We start from the raw sequence: 21,548 nt of genomic DNA, 5'->3' as shown, positions 1-21,548 counted from the left end.
ATATAGGTATTTTAACTTATGAATATATATTTTTATATTTGTATTTTAGCTTGGTTTTATATAAAACTTGAGTTCATTATTATACATCCAAATCAAATTATGTGAGCCAGAACACTGCTGCAGCATCTGTGTGCTCCGTTGAATAAATACAAACAAGATATTGAAGCATCTGCCTGCCATATATCCTTATCACTCCTTAACAGTTTGCAATGGTAAATTAATGTGATATTGAAGAGCCCTGAGCAGGTGGTTCAGTTGTTTGGAGCATTGTCTCATACACCAAAAGGTTCTGGATTTGATCCCTGGTCAGGGCATATACCTGGGTTCAAGGATAAAATCTGGTTGAGGCATATACAGAAGGCAACCAATCAATGTTTCTCACATCGATGTCTATCTCTTTCTCTCTACCTCTCCCTCTCCCTTCTTCTTTATCTAAAATCAATAAGCATTCTGCAGCTAAGGATTTATTCGTATATATACTGAGGTCTGTCCAGAAGGTATCCGGCCATATAATATGAAAAATAGAGACATTTATTGAAGAAGATACAAGAAATAGTATACATAGGACTATGACACCTCAGTGCCCTTCAAAGTAGGCAACTTGGGACCTCACACAGTTCTCCCAGTCACCATCAGCTGCCCCATCATATTTTCCCGAATCACTTTGACAGCCTGAAGTCTCTTCCCTTTCAAACGCAATTTTAATTTTGGGAAAAGCCAGAAGCCACAAGCCACCAAATCTGGGCTACAGAGGGGCTGAGTCACCTGGGTGATCACAAAAAAACTCTGCACAAGATGTGATACATGAGTGGGTACATTGTCATGATGAAGCTGCCAATCACCAGTTGCCCATATCTTCAGCCTTCTGAATACATTCCATGGAGGAATGTTCAAGCTTAATGTAAAATTTGATGCAAATCCATTGCTCTACTTACTCAGTCATTTTGAATGTGATGACCACGCAATACACATGCTCACTCAAAGACATCTGCTCCCACTGACTAGTACAGTGAAGGCGTCATTGTTCACACATGTGCATCCCAGTCCACTTTCTCTGGCTGTCAGGTTACATCAATGTCATACAAACTATTCTTGTTATATTAGCAATGGCTGGACTTTTTCTGCACAGACCTCATATATTTTAAAGAAAGTTTAATTGCATAATTTATGTTTTGGTTAGTTGTTGCCCTTGAATATTTTGTGTTCATGACCAGAAACATGAGTAATAATTAGACATAATCATTCAATTTGGAAACAAGATTTTCTTTATTTGTTCTTCAGGCATCTGCACTATTTTAATTGCAAAGATCTTAACATTGCCAAAACCAAATTAGCTATTTTTTTTAAAGTTTGCCATTTGTAATAGCTCTTCTAATGTTAAGAATTGTTTCAATATTATAATGCCAAAACAAAGTACAGAAATAAATTTGTTAATGATGATTAAAATTGCAGCTGTCACCCATGTCCCTTGATTTAATACTTATTATTAGTCAATAGTTTATTATTGTCATTGATGGATTTTGATAAGTGGTATCATACTTTGGGCTTATAAAATGAATTACTACTAGCAAATCTCTTGTTCTGTTTTATATAATGGAGGATTCATTTAGAATTTATTAGATAGAAGAAGACTACAGCTAAAATAATTTGAAAACCACTGATCTGGCCAAATCAATTAATTTTATAAATTGAAAAATTAAAGCTGAGTTTATGTGTGTTGCTGAAAGTTACACAGCTAGAACACTGCAGTTGCAAACTTCCAGATCCTTAGTTCACTGTTCTCTGTATTATTTGTTATAGTGCATTTCATTTATGCCATGCCACTTAGCATTAATGACACGGTTTGTATTTATCATTTATTTATTCAACAAGTAATTATCTGTATACCAAGCACTCTTTTAGGCACTGGATACATTCCCTGAATCTAGAAATTGTGCTGAAAATAAAATAAGAAAAGTGATTCTGTTCAGCCTCCTGCAATTAGCCTATATATCACTGGGTGAACTTACTGTATTAATAACAAGAATTTTTGTATTTATGGTTATATTTTAGAGGAGTGGAAAAAGTTCTTTAGTATTTTTGAAAGGTAAGAAAAATGAATAATTTGACTCAAAGCTGTCTGTCTGCATCCCATGAACCTGGTAATGTGTTTGGCAGCCATAAGCTCCAAGATGTATGAAACAGGAATATGTGTGGTAGGTGCTATTACCTTTATGTAAACAGCACTGTAGAATGAGAGAGAAATGAAAAAGTAACTCTAAACAGGAGGCTGGAGGGAGCTTCATGGAAGAGCTGACCCCGGCTCTGGCTGGTGTGGCTCAATGGATTGAGCACCTCCCTGCAAACCACAGGGTTACTGGTTCAATTCCCAACCGGGACACATGCCTGGGTTGCAGGCCAGGTCCCCAGTGGGGGGCACATGAGAGGTAACCACACATCGATGTTCCTCTCTATCTCTTTCTCCCTCCCTTCCCCTCTGTCTAAAAATAAAATAAACAAAATCTTTTTTTAAAAAAAGAGCTGACCCTGGAGTTTAATTAAAGGAAGGAAGGCTGCCTTAAGCAAACAGGAGGAGTTCTTTCTAAGCCCAGGGAACAACATGCATAGGCACAGAGTTGTGAGAGATTCTGACATTTTCAAAAGTTTAATGCAGCAAGATCCTAGGGTATCTTAGGAGGAGCAGTGAATAAACATTTTTACCTATCATTAGATGACTGGAGAATGGAAGTAATGAAATGTGTGAACTTCTTATTTTGTACCGTGGGTATCCCTCGTGAATCTATCTATTTTTATTCCTAAATGTTAAGTTCTTTGAGAACCCTGGTGGTGTTTTGCACTGCCCAGTCTGATGGTGCCATGTGCAGCACTGAGCATGGCAAGGGCTCAGCATATGTCTCCTTATTAATTGTGTCCATCATTCACTCAGCAGATATTTTTGGCTGCAGCATGTGTAAGGTTCTGTACTTTGTGCTGTTAAAAATTAAAAACTTGAAATACAAAGCCAGTCTTCAAGGAGCTGTTGAACCCAAAGCAAAAAATAGTAGGTTTTTGTTTTTTTTGATAATGAATAAATCTATGTACTCACAGAGTTTACATTTTTGTTAGAGGGGACAATAATAAGACAAACAGGAAAATATGTGATATGTTAGTGATAAATACTAAGAAGAAAAAAATAAAGTAGAAAAGGGGGATATAAATTATCAGAGGAAAAGAGGAGGTAAAGCTACTTAATTTCCTTTGCCTCCATTTCCTCAATTCTAGAAAAGAAAAAAATACTAGTTCTTATACAGTTGTGACAAGAATTAAATGAGTTAACACATGTTTAAAGTGCTCAACCCAGTTTCCAGAAGATGGTAAGAGAAATGGCAGCTAGTATTCCTATGTATTTGGCTAAAATAACGTTAGCACAATAGCCATCTTATTTTCATCACTTATGGGTTTTTTTAAATTATATTTTATTGATTATGCTATTAGTTGTCCCAGTTTTCGCCCCTTTTTCCCTCTCCACCCAGCACCCCTCACTCCCTCAGACAATCCCCCCACCATTGTTCATGTCCATGGGTCATGCATATAAGTTCTTTGGCTTCTCCATTTCCTATCCTGTACTTCAAACCACCATGGCTATTCTGTAACAAAGAATATACTTAAAGTTTGGAACTGCTCTATAGGCTAAGACTCCCTCATCGGTATCTTGCTCCTTTTAGCCTCTGCTTTCAATGTACTCACTGATAATATTACTTATTCAAGTAAATTATTGTTTTTTGATAATATTTCTTCTAGAAAACAATATTTGTTTATCTAAATGTCAGGTCATCTTTTTACTTCAGGCATTAGGCAGACATCCAGAATTTTCTGTGGAAAATATTCATTAATGCTTCATGACTTATCACATCTCAAGGTTAAAAGTTCTGACAAAATGAGACCTTTATGCTTGCTGACCATCTAAAAAAGAGTATAATATTGAAATTGTTATTACCAGACAAAAATATAGTATCTGCAATATTAATCTTTTGGAATTAAGAGTATATACATGGATTAGGTGAACTTTCAAGTCCCTTACCTTTCTTTCTTTGCCTTTCTAAACTGTGTGCATCTTTAAATGTATCCTGACCCCTAAACTGACCCCTACCTCTGATCTCTGAAGTCTAGACTGGCTCTTTCTTTGTGCTCATTTAGCACTCCATACTTAGTCCTCATCAAAGCCAGTATCATTTAATGTTGTAATTACCTGTTTGCCTGACTGCCCAACGTCCCACCCTTCACCTCCCAGGCAGTAAGTTCCTTGAGATGGGACAGTGTTCTCTTTATGTTTGGGTTCCTACCATCCATTCAGTGTCTCAAATGCAGTTTCCTAATAAATACTTAAAACATTAACTATAATGCCTGCAGTACCTATAGTATTTCAGGATTATAGAAACATAGTTACTTAACCTGATCCCACATCTTTCATTGCTCCTTTGTCCCTGCTGACTGCTCTCTGAAGAATAGCAATGCTCAAGCATGCTACTATGCCACATACTACACTTTTCCCTGTCGTCCTTTGGCCTAAAATCAAAAAGAGAAATAAAAAGTAGGCTGGCTATGAGGAAAGACCTCAAAGGTGGAGGAGCACCCCATGGAGTAACTGTGGTCCAGGATGTGGTCCTTATTCTTCCATTTAAAAATTGACTTTACCATTGCTCTCAAAGGTGATGGCCTCTAGGGTCTAATACAAACCATCTACACAATCTATTTTTACAAGAAATTAATTTGTAAGCCAGGTGACCTATTTGTTTGTTTAATTGTTTTCTTTGAGTGAAATACATACATCTGGTATTCAAGTCACTAACTTAATGATATCAAAGCACCTGTGAAATCCACCAAATAATCATGGGATGGGTGGTGGAGGGGTGAAATGGAGACAACTGTACTTGAACAACAATTTAAAAAATGTGAAAAAAATAAAAGCCTAAGCTTATCCAACTACATTTAGAAAAAAAAAGGAAATCCACCAGACCTTGGAAACAGAGCAGAATGAGTTGGACTGTCACAGGATTATTTCACCCAGGACAAGGCAGAGCCTTGTCAGCGTCCCCTTGGTGGCTAGAAGAAAATAGAGTTGTGGGTAATAAGGTATCAAGAACACTTTTGAAAGCCATTATAAAAAAATTTTTCTTATTTGTCAAAAGATAATTATTTTAAAAGTCATAAAATAAACAATGGCATTTTCTAATAATTATGATTGATCAATACTCTTAATAATGGTAATATACAATTTGGTTCTGTAATTCTTTGATCCCAACATGAGTTCATAAGTTAATGATAATGTGGTATTGCCAATGATGGCGCTAAGAAAGAAGGAAAGATAAAGGATTGAAGTTAGACTTCTACCTCCTCTAATTCAAGAATCATCACAGTCTCAGGGTCAACTCAATTTTATTAAAGTTCACTCTGTGCTTGTGGTTTTAGCTGGCTTACTAGTGCTCCTATATATACCAACAATGCATTATGGTCCACTAGTCATCCTCTACCCTTGTAAAGAAACTATGAAGTGCAGGTTAAGTGGACACTGAAAAAATAAGTCAATCGTACTTCTTCTCAAGGGCTGAAGTGAGTCTCTCAAGCCTTATCTCACGGTCCTTTCTATTCCAGAGATTGGAAACCCAAGTGCCTACAGAGGCCAGTCTGGTGGGAATGAAGCAGGAAGCCGCTGCAGTGAACTGGAGAACCAAGTTCCAGATAATTGTCACAAGGCAGGCATGTTGACCTAGTGATACCACATTGTCCAGTTTATCAGGTAAAGCAGGAAATGCAAATTTTCTTGTGAAATTTTTAATTTAAATGTTGTCAACTAATTTGCTATTATTATTATTCTCAAGCTGTATACAAGCCAAACACTTTTACAGATGGATTTGGCTTAGATTTCTTCCTTTTATAACTTAGTCCTATATTTGGCTTCCTTTTTTGTTAAATTGAAGACTTCATTTTCTACAGGTTTGGCTTCTCTTCAGTATGTGCTCTATAATACACTATGCCTGGTTTTGTGATATTGAAACTCCTTTCCTCTCCAACCTGAGTATTTTGCACATAAGTTTTCTTTGGCTGCTACATTTTCTCTGCCACTCTCATTCCAGTGAGCAGTTAATACTAAATGGAGTATCCCTGAGACACTTTTGATATGACACCACTAAACACCTACAGGTATACTACTTACTCACTTAGTTACTAATGGGGAAGCTACATTAACACAGCAAAAGATCATTTATTTCACGGGGCTTAGAGATTGTATGCTTTGTGCCCCCCTTTCTAGAATCCACACAGAAATGATTTCCTCCTCTTGTTTCTTGAGAGACCATATCAGACAATTTATTAGACTTCAGTTATGTTTTACATTTAATTATGTTTGCTAGAGACCTTGATTGGACCTACAAGTTCCTAGGTAGTTATACACATTTAGAGACAGTGTCTTTGGGTGGGTTTCTTAAGTGGTTAAGGAGTCTTCCTGTTTCCACTCCAGGAGTAGCCTGAGTTTCAAGGTTATGACTCAAGGTTGAAATTGTTACCTCTATACAGAAGTGATTATGCCAAGAAGGAACTTGACATCCACTGTCAGGTGAATTAAAAATGCTAAATATTTTATAGTAAGAGTGTATAAATATTAATTGCTTTATAATATGGCACAACCCCAAATGGGCATAATTCATAATTGTTTCGTTCTTAGTATAGTTTTGGGAAAAAGCAATATTGATGTACATCTTTTTTTCAACAATGATTTAACCTATATATTGAGGTGTACCTTGAGTAACCAAAAAACCAGTAGTGCATGAATAAGATGTAAAAATTACACACTTAAACTTGCTTAGTGTACTCTTAAATAGATTATGTAAATGCAGGCAAGTATTTCTTCTAAATATTCCCTACGAGAAATTTTGTTATACCATAGAAAAGCAAAAGTAACAAACTGCTGATGACTAAAATACAGAAATACATTATAAACTATTTTCCCTCAGAATTACACTGAGTTTATCAATTAATATATAGCTATTCTGTATTACTACTTTATTTTAAAATAGTTCTCTGTTTTTTTAAAGATATGTATGTAGGAGCTGGTGATTGTTCACTTTTTAACTTTTAAGGAGGTAAAATGAATAGTAAGCATTTTCTACATATGCATACAGACCCTCACTTTTCACTTCCTTATTTTTTAATATTTTAATGTATTTTAATAGCAAACTTACAAGAATGGCACAGAAGAGAGACAATATTAAAAACATGTGCTTGCATGTAGAACGACAACTCAGAAAAGAATAGTGAATGGATGGAATCTACTGTATGGTTAAAGTGCTACAAACACCATTTAATTGCCATCCATAAGAAATTTACTCAGTACAAACTGACAGTGACCAGAGGGGAGGGAGGAGGGGGATAAGTAGAGAAAGAAGGGGAAGGGTCAAGTCAAGGAACAGTATAAAAGACCCATGGACAAAGACCATGGAGGAAGAATTGAATGTGGGAGGGGGAGGTAGGTACAGCAAGGGAGAGTAATGGGAGAAAAATGGGTCCAACTGTAATTGAACAACTACAAAAAATAATTTTAAAAAGAAAAGAAATTTACTTGGACATCTGGTCAAGATAGAGGCATAGGTAGACACGCTTTACCTCCTTGCACAACTGTAAGAAGGATCACAACTAACCTCAAAACAAAAACACCCAGAACTGCCAAAAAATCAAACTGTATGGAAGTCCAACAACCAAGGATTTACAGAAGCTGTACTCATCCAGATGAATAGAAGGGGTAGAGACCGGGAGCCGAGGCAGAGAGGACACTGTGTGTTGGTGGCAAGGCAGCAGCAGAGAGGCAGCTGGCAAACCAGGTGGTCCCACCACATGTGGTGGATAAAATCAGGAGGGATACCTTGGGAATAAGTGATTGAAGTCCAAGGCCAGACCACACAGACCAGGGTTTCTGCACCGGGAAAATAAAACCTCACAATTTCTGCCTATAAAAACCAGTGGAGGTTGGGACAATGGCATAAACTGCCAGTCTTTTGGGAAAAGCCATTTATAGAGCCCAGACACAAACCCACCTGCTCTGGGAATGTTCCTAGAATGAACACAAACCCACCTGTTCTAGGAACCGCCTCCAGGGCAGCAGCTAGTGGGGTGCCAGTTGCTTACTGGAAGGGGATGAAGTAACTGGAAATGGGGTAAGTAATGAGTAAGCCTCAGCATCATCGTCCTCATTCTGGCTCCACCCCCACAATACAGAGCTACAAAACAGTGAAGCTAGTTGCCCCACCCCCATGAATACCTATGGCTGCACCCCATACAACCTAACAGGGTGCTAAGACAGGGAGTCAAAGCAGTCCCACCTAATACGCAGAAACAAATACAGGGAGGCTGCCAAATTGAGACAAAGAAATATGGCCCAAATGAAAAAAATAGAACAAAACCCCCAAAAAAGAACTAAGTGAAACAGAGATAGCCAACCTGTCAAATGCAGAGTTCAAAACACTGGTGATAAGGATGCTCAGAGAACTCACTGAACTAAGACAAAAACATAAGAGAATAAATGAAGGTTACACTAAGTAAAATTTTTTAAAAATCCACAGGGAACTAACAGTGAAGGGAAAAGGTTCAAATCAATAATTTGGAACATAAGAGACAGTCAACCAGAACACAATGAAGAAACAATTCAAAAAAGTGAGGCAAAAATAAGAAGACTCTGGAACATCTCCAAAAGTCCCAATATCTGAATCATAGGGATGCCAGAAGAAGAGGAAGAGCAAGAAGTTGAAAACTTACTTGAAAAAATATTGAAAGAAAACTCCCTAACTTGGTAAGGGAAATAGATATACAAGTCCAGGAAGCACAGAGAGTCCCAAACAAGTTGGACCCAAAGAGAACCACACCAAAACACATTATAATTAAAATGCCAAAGGTTAAAGATAAAGAGGGAATCTCAAAAGCAACAAGAGAAAAGCTGGGAGTTACCTACAGCGGAGTTTCCATAAGACTATCAGCTGATTTCTCAGAAGAAATTTTGCAGACAAAAAAGGAGTGGCAAGAAGTATTCAAAGTGATGAAAAGCCAGGACCTACAACCAAAACTACTCTATCCAGCAAAGCTATCATTTAATATTGAAGGGCAGATAAAGTGCTTCCAGGATAAGGCAAAGCTAAAGGGGTCCATCAGCACCAAGCCCTTATTCTACTGAATGTTAAAGGGACTTACTCAAAAAAAGATCAAAACTATCAACATTAGAATAACAACAAACTCACAACTATCAACAACTGAATCTAAAAAACAAAAACAAATGAAGCAAACAACTAGAACAGGAACAGAATCATAACTAGAGAGATCATTTAGTGGACTACCAGTGGAGAAAGGGAAAGGAAAGAATGGAGGAAAAGGTACAGGGATTAGAAGCATAAATGGTGGGTACAAAATAGACAGGGAGATTTTAAGAAAAGTATAGGAAATAGAGAAGCCAAAGAATTTACATGCATGACCCGTGGACATGAATTAAGGGGGTGGATTACTGGAAGGGAGGGTGGGTGCTGGGCAGGAGAGAGGCAAAGGGGGAAAAATTGGGACAACTGTAATAGCATGATTAATAAAATATACTTAAAAAAAGAAATTGTTCTTTAAAAAATCCAAATACTGGCATTGTCCAGAAAAATTTAACAGGTTTATTTATATTATTATAAAGTTGAATTACTGAAACTTCTTCACTGAAACATTTTGACTTGTGTTAACACTTTATATTCTCTGCATTTATCTTTAAAATTTTCATACACAAATGAAAATGGAAAAACTGCCAATACCTGATTTTTGTCCCCTATTTTCCACTTGCAATTATATACTTAGTTACCTTTTGACACCATCAGAAAAAAATACCTAATGCTCAGAACTACCTATAAAAGGAAGAAGAGATTTTTGTTTGTTTAAGAATGAAATGCTTTCCATTATAGTGGATTCTTAAGCACGTTCCCCATGTATACAGCATGCTAGCTGGATGTCTTTTGGCATAATTGTTACACATTTGGCATGGATAGCATACAGGTTGGTGTCTTCAAAAAGGCCAGTCAGACAGGCCTCACTTACCTCCTGCATAGCACCAACAGCTGCACTTTGGAAGTGCAGATCTGTTTTGAAGTCCTGAGCAATTTGTCGAACCAGTCACTGGAAGGGAAGTTTGCAAATCCTAAGTTTAGTGGAATTGTGATAACATCTAATTTCACAAAGTGCCACAGTACCTGGTCTGTAATGAGATTACTGCACCCCTCCAGTAGAGGGCACATTCTTGCGAGTGGCTTTGGTAGCCAGTTGCTTCTTAGGTGCTTCACCACCAGCAGATTTGCTGCTTTGTAAGAGCCATGATATAGTCCCTGGCTGGTGTAGCTCAGTGGATTCAGTGCGGGCTGTGAACCAAAGTGTCGCAGGTTCGATTCCCAGTCAGGGTACATGCCTGGGTTGCAGGCCATGGCCCCCAGCAACCACACATTGATGTTTCTCTCTCTCTTTCTCCCTCCCTTCCCTCTCTGAAAATAAATAAATAAAACCTTTTTTAAAAAATTGGTGAATTAAAAAAAAAAAGAGCTGTGATATAGAGACCTCTGCTTAACCCCCTCCTCCTTGGGCTGGAGCTTGGATAGGTAGAGGAGGCTCTGCTGTTAAAGAGCAGCACTTCCTTAAGTATTTTTAAAGGTGCAAAAACTTAAACTTGAAGTTAAATGTCTCAGTCATATTTTTTCTTTGCAGTCATGTAAAATGGCAAGAGCAAAGAGAAAGTTCAGTTATGTGTAGAAATGTATGTGAATTACTAGATATTATATGGGGGATCCAGTTTACATTTGGGAAGTGAATAATGATTAGAGAAACCTGGAAGGCCTCTCTGAAGAATAGACATTTAAACTGAGAAAAATAGATATTGGTTTAGTGAAGAACAAGAAGGTCAAAGTGGAGGTGGTAGGTAGTCTAAGCAGAAAAGTTAAGGGTGACACCCTGAAGAATTTTAGAACTAATCAAAAGGCTAGCCTAATTTTCTCTCTAGTATTTAGATCATTCAGGTTACTGGGTATTCTTTGTGGCTCTCCATATCTTTTTCCTCTGCTTGGCTAAAACAGAAACAGCAATAGCACAATACTAGGCACAAAACTTGTAACTGCTTCTAATAAAAAAAACTTCCATAATGATGTTAAGGATCTGGAAAATATTAATTAGCTATTCTATAGATATCACATTTAAATTTTTAGAAATAATATATTTTCCAATTAAAGAGCCAATACTTTCTTTGCAATGTACTTGTGTTATTTATTTATTTATTTATTTTTTACTGTATTCTTTTCCTTTACCATTATCCCGCTTACACCCTTTTCCACCTCCACCCATCCCCACTGCAGTCACCACACTGTTGTCTATGCCCATGAGTCCTATTTCCTTTTTGTTCAACCCCTCTACCTCCTGACCACCCCCCACAGAGCTGTCATGCTTATCTCTACCAGTCTGTCTCTATTTCACTTGTTATTTCAGTTTGTTCATCACATTCCATGTATGAGTGAAATGATACTGTTTTCTACTCCTTTTTTATAAGTAAGTAACCCAAATATAGCATTTTGTTATTAATACCAAACTAGTCCATAGATAGTAAGAGGATGAGCTACTATAATCAAGTCATTAAAAAAAATACAGTGGCTCAAAAAGAGTTTCTTTCTCTGTCATCTAATAGTGCAGAGGTATGTGGGCAGTCCAGGATAAGTTGGTAGCTCTGTCCAAGGTCACAGGTTTCTTTTATTTTGTTACTTCCTGGGATGTGTTCCTGCCCATGATGTCAAAGTTGTTCACACTATTGCTTTCAGCTCACAGAAAGGACAAGAGAGAAGTAGGAGACAAGCAACTTCCTTTGAAGAATGTGACCAGGAAGTTCAGTGTGTCACTTCTGCTCACATCTCTTTGGTCAAAATCTCATCATATGACCATACTTAACTGCAATGGAGGCTGCAAATTAATTTTTTTATTGAATATATTGGGGTAACGCTGGTTAACAAAATTTTATAGCTGTCAAGTGCACAATTCTGCAACACATCATCTATACACTGTATCGTATGTTTACCACCCCAAGTCAGTCTCTGTCCAAAACCATTTATCCCACCTATTCCATCCTCCACCTCCCACTAGCCCCCTACCTCCAGAAATCATGATGCTCTTGTCCCTGCCCACAACTTCCTTCATTTTCTTTTTCTTTTGTACTCAATCCCTCCACCCCTGCACCCAGGCCCCTGCCCCATACAGCTGTCAGCCTCCTCTCTCTATCTGTGAGTCTGTCCATATTTTGCTTGTTAGTTCATTTTACTCATTAGATTATGAGTGAAATCATATGGTATTTGGCTTTCGCTGACTGGCTTATCTTATTTATCATAAGGCTCTCCAGATTCATCCATGCTGTCAGAAAGGATAAACTTTTTTCTTTTTTATAGCCAAGTAGTATTCCATTGTGTAAGTGTACCATAGTTGTTTTAGCCACCCATCTACTGATGGACACTTGAGCTGCTTCCAAATCTTTGTTATTGTAAATAATGCTGCAGTGAACATAGGGGTACATATATTCTTTTGAATTGGTGTTTCAGGTTTCTTCAGGTAAATTCCCAGAAGTGGAATCACTGGGTCACAAGGCAGTTCCATTTTTTAATTATTTAAGGAAACTCCATACTGCTTTCCACAGAGACTGCAACAGCGTGCATTCCTACCAACAGTACACAGGGGTTCCTCTTTCTCCACATCCTCACCAAGACATGTTGTTTGTTGATTTATTGATGGTAGACATTCCTTCAGATTTAAGGTGGTATCTCATTGTGGTTTTAATTTGCATTTCACTGATAATTAGTGATGATGAGCATCCTTTCATGTCTATTGGCCATCTGTATGTCTTTGGAGAAATCTCTGTTCAGGCCCTTTGCCTATCTCTTAATTGAATTGTCTGTTTTTTGGTGTTGAGTTTTATAAGTTTCTTATAAATTTTGGATATGAACCCCTTATGAGATGTACCATTGACAAATATGTTCTCCCACTCAGTGGGTTGTCTTCATTTTGTTGATGGTTTCTTTTGCTATGCAAAACCTTTTTAGTTTGATATAGTCCCATTTGTTTATATTTTCTTTTGTTTCTCCTGCCCAAGGAGAGATACCAGAAAAATACTGCTAGGAGAAATGTCCAAGATTTTACTGCCTACCTTTTCTTCCAGGAGTTTTATGGTTTTCAGTCTAATATTTAACTCTTTAATCCATTTTTAGTTTATTCTTGTCTATGGTATAAAAAGGTGGTCTAGTTTCATCTTTTGCACACTATCTTTCCAATTTTCCCAAAACCATTTATTGGATAGACTGTCTTTATCCTTTGTATGCCTTCCCTGTCAAATATTAATTAGGCATGGATTCATTTCTGAGTTTTCTATTATGTTCCACTAATCTGTATGTCTCTTTTTATGTAATACCATGCTGTTTTGATTCCTATGGCCTTGTAATATACTTTGATATCATGTAGCGTGATTCCTCCAACTTTGTTCTTCTTTTTCAAGATTGCTGTTGCTATTCAGGATCTTTTGTAGTTCCATATAAACTTTTGGAATGTTTGTTCTACTTCTATGAAATATTCCATTGGTGTCTTGATAGGAATTTCATTGAATCTTTAGACTGATTTGGGTAGCATGGACATTTTAATGATGTTAATTCTTCCTATCCATGAACTCAGTATGTGCTTCAAGTTATTTGCAGGTTTTTCAGTTTCTTTCTTCCATGTCTTAGAATCTTCTGAGTACAGGCCCTTTACATCCTTGGTTAAATTTATTCCCCGATATTTTATTGCCTTTGAAGCAGTTATGAACGGGATTTTTTCCTTTCTGAAGGTTCATTATTGATGTATAAAAATGCAACTGGTTCTGGCCAATGTGGTTTAGTTGGTTGGAGCATTTCCCATAGAGGTCCTGGGTTCGATTCCAGGTCAGGGCACACACTATGATTGCGGGTTTGATCCCCAGTCACAGTGCATACAAGAAGGTCACCAACTGATGTTTCTCTCTCATATTGATGTTTCTCTCTCTCACTTTCTCTCTAAAATGAAAAAATGCCCTTCGATAAAAAATTTTTTAAATGAGCTTGTGAGTCTTCTCTTAAGCTTTTTGGAATCGTTTGAGAAGGGTGAATTAGTTCTTCTTTGAACATTTGGTAAAATTCACCTGTGAAGCCATCTGGTCCAGGACTTTCATTTGTTGGGTCTTAATTTTTATTACTGCTTCAATTTCACTAATTGTAATCTGTCCAGATACTCTGATTCTTCCTGACTTAATCTTGGAATACTACATGTTTCTAGGGATTTATTCATTTCATCCAGATTGTCCAATTTGTTGGCATATAGTTGTTTGTAATACTTTCTTACATTCCATTGTATTTCTCTGGTGTCGGTTGTCACTTCTCTTTCATTTCTGCTTTTATTTATTTGGGTCCTCTCTCTTTTTTTCTTGATGAGTCCTGTTAAAGGTCTGTCAATCTTGTTTATCTTTTCAAAGAACCTACTCTTGTTTGTTTGTTTTTTAATCTTTCGTATGGGTTTTTTAAGACTGTATTTTGTTTATTTCTGCTCTGATTTTTATCATCTCTGTCCTTCTACTCACTTTGGGCTTTGTTTGTTGTTCTTTTTCGAGTATCTGCAAGTGTAAAGATAGACTGTTTATTTGTGATTTTTCTTGTTTTTTGAGATAAGTCTGTAATGCTATGAATTTCCATCTTAGGACTGCTTGCCTTGTGTTCGATTTTGGGTTGTGGTGTCCTCATTTTCATTTGTTTCAAAGTATCTTTTGATTTCTACCTTGATTTTATTGTTAACCCATTCATGGTTTAGTAACATGTTTTTTAACCTCCATATCTTTGTGTGTTTTTTAGTTTTCTTCTTATGATTGATTTCTAGTTTTATAGTATTGTAGTCAGAGAATATGCTTGATATGATTTCAGTCTTCTTAAATGTATTGAGACTTGTTTTGTGGCCATGATAGGTAGTCTATCCTAGAAAGTGTTCCATGTGTACTTGAAAAGTATGTATGTTCTGCTGCTTTAAAATAAAATGCTCCAAAGGTATCAATTAAATAAATCCATGTGATCTAGTGTGTCATTTATAGCCACCATTTCTTTGTTGACTTTCTGTCTGGAAGACCTACCCATTGATGTCAGTGGATTGTTAAAATCCCATAGTATGACTCTATTACTGTCAGTCTCTTCCTTTATGTCCATCAATATTTGCTTTACACATTTAGGCATTCTTGTGTTGGGTGCATACATGTTTCCTAGGGTTATATCCTCTTGTTGGATTGTTCCCTTTATCATTATGTAGTGTCCTTTTACATTTACACTCTTCTGCACTGAAAGGACAAGGACATCAAGACCTAGAGAGCTTCAGTAATCAGAGCAGGAAAGATACGCTTGGGTTCCTGATACAACCGTATAAAACATAAAACATAAATGTGCTGGGGGGAGTTTGGAAAGAGTAAGGAAACCCTGGCAGAGATTAGGTCTCTTACAAAGGATCTATCTGAGAGCTGTGTTTTAGAAGAGGTAACTGCACAATGAAGATAAGAACCAAGTAGAAATAATAACTAGAGTGAAAATGGGACTTAACCATTGGAAGGTTTTTTTTTTTCAATAAAAGATCTAACTGCAAGATAAGTGTGTTCATAAGTAAAAATGCATAGCTTGAATAAATAGGTGAAGGGTGAAACAGATGGGAAGGCTGGATGGGGCTGACCCAGTGCTATGAAGGAGCTGTTTGAATCACTGATATTCACAGATGAAAGATAGTTGAAAAGGGGAGTCTGGCTGGGGTAGCTCAGTGGATTGAGCACAGACTGCAAACCAAAGGGTCGCTGGTTTGATTCCCAGTCAGGGCACATTCCTGGGTTGTGGACCAGGTCCCCAGTGGGGGCCATGTGAGAAGCAACCACACATTGATATTTCTCTCTCTCCCTCCCCCTCTCTAAAAATAAATAAATAAAATCTTAAAAAAAAAAGGGGGAAATAACATTTAGGGTTACTGTAACAAACATCATTTAACTAATAATGATGGAAAGATTGTGAATATGTCCATTTTTTACCAAATCAAATGATAATTATTTTGTAGCCACTCAAACATTACTCTCCAAAATGCTAATGCTAATGTTAATTGCTTTAATCCAATCATATCCATCATTGTGAGCACATACTGTTTTGGAATTTAAATATAGGTAGATTTTATGTGCTCCTTGTTCTCCATTGGAGAAGATGAGGTGTTCACTCTTGCAAATGTAGGAATGAAATGGACTTCGTATTTATCTGGAAATGTTTCATGAGCTAGTGAAACACAGTATTAAAAAGTATAATGATGATTTAGATTTATATAACATATTAAATACTGGTGTATTACCCAATTACATAGTCTCACCATGATAAATCAATAGTTCATTGGGTATTCATTATCTCCTGCTAGGTATCCAAGTAAGTTTACTGAGCACAAGATCAATGTGTGATGTCATCATAAACATTTATTAGAATATACTCATATCGTGTGATTCAAAAATTCATTATTTTTATCGTTGATTTTGTATGACATTATTCAGAATATTTGTTATGTTTAATGTTATTCAGAAAGACTTGTGAAGGATAACTGCTTAATTATTTACATGATGTCATATTCATGAAATTTTTTAAGTTATCTCCATGATGTTTTGGGTGTAACATTAAAAATTTACATCAACACTGCATAACGAGTTTATTCTTAGGCTGACAAGAATGTTGGTAAGGCAGATTGAGAAAAAGGTTTATTGCATTAACACCATGTTTAGTTTTTGTATTGTTGCATTTATTTATTTTAGTGCTTCCTTTAGTAATTCAATTAAAATATATGTGTGTGTATAAACCACTTAATAAATAAAACTCTGATGCATTAGGTAAGCATATTAATTTTCTTAGAAATTCTCTCATACTTTTTCTACCTACACTCAGAGATTATGAGATCATTAGGGACAATCTAAAGCAAAAAATCCTTTGTATATTTTGTCTAAATACATACGCATCAGCTTCTATTGGCTTATTTTAAAAATGTTTCTTTCATTTTAGACATGTTGTTTTAACTTTATATGCCTACATCATAAAAATCAGAGTATAAAATTATGTTAACTAATTAGAATATGCATAGTCTGAAACTGGGAATATAAAATGGTCCAAGAGAGACAAGACTCCTACCCTGAGGGAGTTTTACATTCCTGTGGGTAGAGATAGTCAATAAACAAACAAATGTTTTAAAAAATCAGATACTAAGAGGAGTCAGTGAATTAACAAAGTGTGAGCAAGCACTGAGGGTTCACAGAATAGTCTCTGTAACATGGTGACATCTCATTAGAATTCGTCTTGGTCAGAAAAAGCCAGTGTAAAGAAATCAAGTCACTAAAATTCAGTTGACCACAAGCTAATTCTCATAGACTAATATGCATATTGAAAAGAAGCACGAAAATAAAATATTGGTAGAATTGTGACATATATTCTCCTTAGAACACACACACACACACACCATTTTTTTGAGTTAAATTATGAATACTACTAAAATGGTTTGTTAAATAAATGTAAATTATGTCCTAAGTATAAGATCTATCCTTCATCCAGAATATTGGGCTATTGTCTATTGGGCTTAGCCCAAGCCTTATAAACAAGGTAAGCCATAACGGAATCTTCAGGAGAAGTGGAGGGAAAATGTTGTAGATAGGTAGTTTTTTATGTTAAATTTATGAAAAGAGGAAAAATTGTGTTTTATAATATGAACGATAAAAATGGAGCTTGACTAAATCTTGAATGATGGGTTTATATAGAAGAAAAGCTACCAGAATATTGGAGTCACAAAGAATATGTTACTATTTAACAGAAGAGGGCATGTATAGGTGTCAGAAGTTTGAGAAATGTGGCCTGAAGTGCTTTCTTAAACCTACCCTCTTCGCACTTTTAAGAAATATATGAAGGGCCCTAAAATTATCCAGTTAATTCTATTTTAACAAATATTGTTAAACTGGCCATAGATTTGTATACATGAATATTTATCTCAGATTTATTTATAATTGTCAGAATTTAGGTGAAAAATCTATGTAATTAAAATATATACAATTATCCAAAAAATTTCTGTCTAGCAATTAAAACCTGTATTTTGGGAAAATATTTAATGCCATAATAAAATGCTCAGGACAAAAATAAAGTACAAAGTGCTAATGACTCAGTGTTTCAAGGAAAAAGACACATTTATACTTAGAAAAAAATAGAATCAATATAACTACTTTGGAGAGCCGCTTGGCATTGTAAAGTTGAAAATGTGCAGACCCTAACCAAAAATTAATATGATTGATATACCAATAGATAGTTATATACTCACATGATAAAATGCTATTCATATGTTAAATATTAATGAATTGGATCAATATATCTGCAACAGAGATAGATCGATATATCTCAACACAGCTCTCAAAATAATGTTGAATTTTATAAAGCAAGTTGCAGAATACTATATATGTATAGTAACATTTATGTAAAAATTTAAAACACACATAACAATACCACATATTGCTTACATGTACAATGTGGAACAAACTTACGAAAGCAGAGCATGGAAGCATGCAGACCGGAATCCGGATGGTGGCCGCCCTCAGGGTGGGAGAGGGGAGGGTGAGACTAATGTGGGAAGTGTGCTTCGAAGTTTTTCTAAAGACAGTGGCTAGAAAAAGGTACATGTGTGTTTGCAGTGGTTATTATTCAGAAGTAATATTACAGTTCAGTTTTTATTTTCATTTTTAAACAACTCTGCATTTTCCAGATTCACAAAATAAATGTTGAGAAAATTAGTGCCACGTAGATAAATAAACAATAGCTATATAGTTACAGGACCTGTGCCCCATACTGGGTTTATAAGGCCCTTACAATGGAGCTGCCTCTAGAAGGCTGAAGAGTCAGCAAAAAAGGGTGATCCTCCCACAGACAAAAGGAAGTAGAGGGCTGGCTGGCTGCAAAGTGTGGAGATGTAAAACTGGCCCTGTCTTGGGAAGGGAGGATGGGCATTATTTTAAGCCATGCATCTCAAACTTTTCAGCATGCATCAAAATCACTTAGAGGGCTTGTTGAAAAACAGATTGCTCCCCCTCCATTCCGGCCCCCCCCCCCCGCCTACCCCCCCACGCCAGAGTTTCTGATTCAGTAACTGCGGTCAGGCCTCTGAATTTTGCATTTCTGACAAGTTTCTGGCTGTTATTGACAATAATGATGCTTGTCTCAGGACCATGCTTTGAGAACTTCTGGTATACTCAAAACCCAGCCATCAGGTATTTGTATTTTTGATTGCTGAAACATGAGGGAGACATTTGGCAGTAATCACTCGGATGTTATTATCTGGCAGATCCACAAATTACTTAATGGAGCCAGCCAGCTAGTCTCGGGGAAGCTGGAGTCACATGCTAGAGAGCAGACAGACAAAAAAAAAAAAAGGAGTCATCAAATGGTCAGAAAATTCAAAAGTGGAGCAAAGGAGAGAGCAGGTCCAATGTAATGATCAAAAACCATTGAAGAGATTTCTTTAGGAAAAGGCAGGTAATAAAATGCACGTTAAAAGGCACTGTTAAAAAATACAAACAGGTTCAGTCATCAGGGTCTGTTGCTATTTGACAAAACTGGGAGCCCAGGATGACGCTTCCTTGCTCTCCCCCTTTCTCATCCTCCCTCACCCCACTTCCCTTTCTATTCTTCCACACTAAGCAACCTTTAGTGACAAGCACTACCCTGGGCTTTGGGTGAGGTGGTGTCTTACCATCTTCGTACTACTGCACATGGCGTAGTATCAAGTACACAGTAGCTGCTCACTAACTGTTGAATAAAATATGAATAAACACATATGTGATCAGAAGAGGGCATGGTTAAAGGTGCAGTGAATGGAAGACAGAAATAGGATGCTACACCTGCAAATGAGAAGCACAGACACAGTGGAGTCAGCCCAACAATACAAATTGCTGGCTTGAGACACTATTTGGGAGTGTTACTACTTGGCACTTTTCTTTATATGCTACAATTTCCCAGTAAATTTTTGCTACTTTTGCCATTGCCTTGCCAGTGTTTTCTACACTAATACGCATGGTTCCTCAATTTCAGCTAAATGAGTACATGTTTCCTTATGACATCTTTAAATCTGTCTCAGACCTGAAATTGCATATAAGGCATATGCCTAAATATGTGATGCCATTTACTATAAGGCATTCTCCTGCTTTCCCAATGCAGAGCTCCAAAATGGTCTGGCTTTACCTTAAATATGTAGAGTTTTAGGCACATAGATTAAGCAGTTATGTGTCTGTTTACACTGTTTAATTTGTTGACTGTTATGCATGCATTTTTAAACATATCATCTAAAATATTAACTTTTATTTAAATTTTTTGAAACAATTTTAGTACTTCCATATGAATCTTAAATCTTTTAACACACCTTGCTTCCATTAAGTTATTTGAGATATAACACCTTTTTGAATCTGGGGATGATGCTATCACTGGAAATTTTTATCACAAACCACAAGTTCCTCTCATATAACACTAGAACATTTTTTTCATTTTTTTAGTGTAGTTTCATGAGTCCCACAATGTAATCATATACTATATATTAAACTAATTATAAAAAGTCATGTTTACAATCTAGTCAGTGTGACTTGTTGGTTGGGCATCGTCCCACAAACCAAAATGTCAGCAGTTCGATTCCTGGTCAGGGCATATGCCTGGGTTGCAGGTTCGGTCCCCAGTCAGGGCACATACAGAAGGCAGCCAATCGGTGTCTCTCTCAACATCAATGTTTTCCTCCCTTCTCCTCTCCCTGAAAATTTTTTTTTAAAAATGAAGAAAACAAGTCTTATTTACCATAACAGATAATGCTAGTAATTGTGACATAACATTCTCTGCAAGGATTATATACTAAACCTTTTTAAAAATATATTTCCCATCTTTTTTATTTAAAAGATCCTTTAAGATGACCTCTTACAAGCATTCTACACTAGTAGCAATTCCTGCTGGTTCAAGCCAGTGTGTCCCCCCCAGGACAATACCTTATGATTTAGGAAAGGAAATGAAAGGGTATACCGTAGTGGAAAGGAGCTTGTGAATCTTAACTATAAAGCAACTTCCACTCTAGTACTCAAGAATAGTGGAGAAAAACCTTTTATATTTGGAAATCTATAAGTTTATTTCCTTTTAATTTTTTGCTTTAAAATAACAGTGCCTTTTTTTCTTTAGGCCAATATGATGATTAGAAAAGAAAAGTAAATCATAGAGGTATGTGGAATCAAGAAGGGACCAAATGTGATTGGATTAACATCTAACTTTCCAGCTGTCAGGTCATAAGAAGTTTTGAAAGATATGTTTTTATTGTGAGTCAGAAGGAGGATTGTGTGAGTGTGTGTAATGCCATAATTATGGGTCGGTCTCTAGTAATTAGAAAGTAGCAAGGGGGGAATTCCAGTCAAGATGACAGCACAGGTAAATGCA

General features: G+C 36.5%; 1 protein-coding gene across 1 annotated transcript in view; it reads left to right on the top strand.

Moving 5' to 3' along the window:
* The first annotated feature begins 485 nt into the window (after window positions 1-485).
* The window catches only part of MBD5 (methyl-CpG binding domain protein 5), an 80,162-nt gene continuing 59,099 nt past the window's right edge, over window positions 486-21,548 (top strand). The window contains 2 exon segments of the mRNA XM_036025018.1: window positions 486-497; window positions 5,632-5,776. The gene's annotated coding sequence lies outside the window, so the exon portion shown is untranslated.

Source organism: Phyllostomus discolor, chromosome 4 (genome assembly GCF_004126475.2).
Source record: "Phyllostomus discolor isolate MPI-MPIP mPhyDis1 chromosome 4, mPhyDis1.pri.v3, whole genome shotgun sequence".
Classification (NCBI taxonomy): Eukaryota; Metazoa; Chordata; class Mammalia; order Chiroptera; family Phyllostomidae; genus Phyllostomus; species Phyllostomus discolor.
Note: the sequence above shows the minus strand (reverse complement) of the source record. Positions and strands in the feature narration are given on the sequence as shown.